Source organism: Sturnira hondurensis, unplaced genomic scaffold (genome assembly GCF_014824575.4).
Source record: "Sturnira hondurensis isolate 20B ecotype Veracruz unplaced genomic scaffold, ASM1482457v3 Scaffold0006471, whole genome shotgun sequence".
Classification (NCBI taxonomy): Eukaryota; Metazoa; Chordata; class Mammalia; order Chiroptera; family Phyllostomidae; genus Sturnira; species Sturnira hondurensis.
Window position 1 is genome coordinate 133777 of NW_028079102.1, and position 4419 is coordinate 138195.

The following is a 4419-nucleotide window of genomic DNA, read 5'->3' on the forward strand; positions in this document are numbered from 1 at the left end:
ATGCAGTATAATGTTGCTCTTGAGTGAATACATTATGTTGTATTTAATCCATCCAACAGACTCTGTGTGGCACAGAGTCGGAATTGAGAATCACTCACTTCATTAAATTGGTTTAAATTTGTTTAAATTTAAGGATTCCTAGTATGGGAACCAAGTAATGTTTCCAAGAGTGTTCAGAAACTCAGTGTGTAATCTATTCTGTGTATTTCAGGGTATATGAAGCTGAATAGAGCACAGCACCTGATCTGAAGAACAGAGTAGTGGCTTGAGCTCTGGGTTGGTCAGGCCTGAGTTGGCCTGAGGCCCTCGTGAGCAGGTTCAGACCAAGATGGAGGTTCAGGCGATTCATCTTGAGTTGGATGCTTTCCTTGTTTGTCTGAACCATGCTCCGAGCACAGAGAAGGGGAAGGCGATGTGACTGTGTATAGGATAGATGAATGATGACACAAAGAATGACTCTAAGTTTACATGTGCCAGAACTAAAACACACTTGGTTGCTGAAAAGGTTGACATTGTTCACATTCATTCTGTCATCATCTTGCAACATTCTGATAGGAGGAAGAATGGAGTTGAAATTTCTCCAGAGCAGCTATCTGCAGCCTCTACAGAGGCAGAGAGGGTGGCTGAACTGACAGGTCATCCCATGAGAATAGTGGGCTTGTATGATTCCCATCTTCATATAAGTTTTTGGTGTTCGCATGTTGATACTCACACACAAGCCATGTACCAGATGATGGATCAACACTTTGTAGGACTTATTTTTTTTCCTATTTCCTAGAAGATAAAAGCACAAAAAACTGGCAAGCTACTCCACACTTGCTTTCCATCTATTCAGGCTCAAAAGGACTCAGAGTATGAGATAATTGAAACCCCAATCTCTTTTTTACCTCATGTACCCATTGGAAAACTGTGCCTTGAATCATCAGTTGATCTGCCCAAGATCCTGTGCCAAGAGGAGTAGGATGCATAGAGAAGGGTTGACAGTCTTACACATGTGGACTCAGTATCCAAGGTCCATAATGGCTCAGTGTTCACCAAGAATCTGTGCAGTCGGATGTCAGCAGTCAGTGGCCCTCTTCTGCAGTGGTTGGAGGACAGACTGGAGCAAAAACAGCATTTACAGGAGTTGCAACAAGTAAAGGAAGAGCTTATGCAAGAACTTTCTTCTGTAGAATAAAGTGCTCTAGAACAAAGTGGGAGACAAAGGTGGGGAAATGGAAAGGATCTGCATACAAAACTAAGTAAGCTCCATCAGTTTTGAAGAAAAAGTTGTAAGGACTCACCTTACGTGACTTCAAGACTTACTGGAGTAATCAAGAGGGCATAGTATATAAGCAGCTGGTTTTTGACAAAGTTGCAAAAGCAATTCAACAGAGGAAGGATAGTCTGGAATAACCAGGCACACAAAGGTAAGAAAACAAACTTTGACATACAATGCACGCCTTATATAATCATTTAACTCAAAATGGGTCAGGGACTTAGATGTAAGATGTAAAGGTTTAGAAAGTTTAGAAATAGCACTGGCCTGTAAGTTCTGTCTGGGTGGATTGAGTGCTGGCCTATGAACCAAAAGGCTTCCAGTTTGATTCCCAGTCAGGGCACATGCCTGGGTTGTCAGCCAGGATCCCCAGTTATGGCATGCAAGAGGCAGCTTATCAATGTATAGTTCACACATTGATGTTTCTTTCCCTCTTCCTCCTACCCTGAAATAAATAAAGAGATAGATAGGTAGATAGATAAAGATTTAATACATAAGTGTTTTAAAAAATAAAATGTTACAAAAATCTTAGAAATAAAATCATAGAAAAAGTTTTATTGTCTTGGGCTAGGCAAAATTTATCAACCCTCACCCCAAGGCCCAGTCCTAAAAGGAAAAGGTGACATATTGGACTTTAATTTTAGAGGAATAAATTATTGAGATAACTATTTGAAAATGATATGTCTGATCAATCTATAATATATAGCAGGAAAAACCAACACTACAATTAGAAAGTGGGCAAAGTGTCAAAATACATATTTCACTTAAAGAATAGCAAGTAAGCATGAGAAGATGTGTAAGTTAAATATACATATACTATATGACCCAACAGTGTAACTCCTAGACATTTATCACAGGGAAGTGAAAACCTATGTGGGCAAGAAAACTTGTACATAAATTAGAGAAACTCTTCAGAGCACTTCCAGTGGAAAGAAGTGATCTCAGTCAGAAAGTGGAAGCCTTGAAAGAGCAGAGCCCTGTGAAAGCAGCAGATGTAGATTTAGCAACAGCTGGGATTAGCCCTGTACTACTGTTGATTCTCAGATAGACTTGAAGCCTTCCTCCAGAGGAGCTCTAGGAATCTACTTGCAGGATGAGACCAAGGGAGGAAATGAAACCAAACGCAGTTCCAAGGACCCTTTCCACAAGATCTCTCTGGGCATTAATTCAGTTGATGTAATGATGAGTGCTTCATGTATTGAGACATGTTTTTTATATAACATTTTTATAGCATTTAGAATATTTAAAAAATATATATTCTATTGATCATGCCATTACAGTCATTCTAATTCCCCCCTTCATTTCCCTCCACCCTGCACGCCACCTCCCCCACCCCCATTAGTTTTGACGACGTGTCTCAAGTTCTTTAGATTCTATATTTCCCCTAGTATTCTTGCCGTCACCCCTATATATTTTCTACCTACTGTCTATGCTATTGTCTCTACCTTCTCCCCCTTCTCCTCCTGCCACTCTGCTGTTGCTAAACCTCCATGTGATCTCCATTTCTATGGTTCTACTCCTGATCTAGCTGTCCTCTTAGTTTGCTTTTGTTTTAGGTGGGGTTGTTAATAACTGTGACTTTGCTGTGCTTTCACTGGTCATATTTTCTATCTTCTTTTTTTTTTTGGATAAGTCTGTTTAACATTTCATATTAAAATGGCTTGGTGATGATGAAGTCCTTGAATTTGATCTTATCTGAGAAGCACTTTATCTGTCCTCCCATTCTAAATTAAAGCTTTGCTGGATAGAGCAATCTTGGTTGTAGGTCTTTGGATTTCATGACTTGGAATNAATAACTGTGACTTTGCTGTGCTTTCACTGGTCATATTTTCTATCTTCTTTTTTTTTTGGATAAGTCTGTTTAACATTTCATATTAAAATGGCTTGGTGATGATGAAGTCCTTGAATTTGATCTTATCTGAGAAGCACTTTATCTGTCCTCCCATTCTAAATTAAAGCTTTGCTGGATAGAGCAATCTTGGTTGTAGGTCTTTGGATTTCATGACTTGGAATACTTCTTCCCAGCCCCTTCTTGCCTGAAAGGTCTCTTTTGAGAAATCTGCTGACAGCATGATGGGAACTCCTTTGTAGGTGACTGTCCCCTTATCTCTTGCTGCTTCTAGGATTCTCTCCTTCATTTTAATCTTGCCTAATGTAATTATGATATCATTTGGTGTGTTCCTTCTTGAGTCCAACTTCTTTGGGACTCTCTAAGCCTCTTGGACATCCTGGAAGTCTATTTCCTCTGCCGAATTGGGGAAGTTCTTCTTTCTTACTTGTTCAAATGAGTTTTCCACTTGCTCTTTCTCTTACCCTTCTGGTACCCCTATAATTCATATGTTGGATCATTTAAAGAGATCCGGAGGTTCCTAAGCCTTTGAATAGGTTTTCTGGTGAAAGTTTTCTACCTCTGCATTTCCTTAGAATTATTGAACTGCGTGATATATGAAAGTGCTTAGCAGTCTTGTGTTGTTTTCATTTATACATTTCTACAGTTATATTTCCTATCTGCCTTCTTTTCTTCTTCATGGGAATATATCTACTCATTGTATTATGCTTCAGTGTCATCACTTAGTGTGCTCATTGCCTTATGTCTAAGTGTTCAACCTAATTACAATTAAATTTAGATTTGTTCCAACAGTGACTCCCTATGTGAAAACTAAAACTAATTCAAACTCTCTAGTTCATTAAGAGAAGAACAAGCCATAAGAAAATGATTAGTGTAATATATTGGATCATTTTGTTTAATGCCATCTAAAATTAAGATGAGTATGGGATATGAAACAAGCGTAGTATGTTGGATTCATATTGGCTTTTTGATAATATTTTTAACACTTGACCAATTGAGATGCCTGCCAGGTCTCAAAGTAGGGGCAGCTTATATATATAAAGATGCCATTTATGAAGAAACTGGGATGTGTCAGCAAATCAGTGGACAAGTAGGCTCAATATTCACATGTCTCAAAACATCATGCTGCATTAGTTTATGTTAGATAGATGTCTAAGGGAAAAAATAGCAACAGGGCTCTTCATTTAGAATGGGCAAATTTCCAAACATGGTGAGATCATTCCTTATTTATTTCAGTGCCGAAAAGCTACATTTTTATTTCAATATTCCTCTCATCCTTACAATCTAAAATTGGTTAAAGATGCAAAATTAT

General features: G+C 38.4%; 1 pseudogene; it reads left to right on the plus strand.

The window, feature by feature from the left end:
• The first annotated feature begins 328 nt into the window (after positions 1-328).
• LOC118989276 (lys-63-specific deubiquitinase BRCC36-like) lies at positions 329-1177 on the plus strand (annotated as a pseudogene).
• Positions 1178-4419: the final 3242 nt, after the last annotated feature.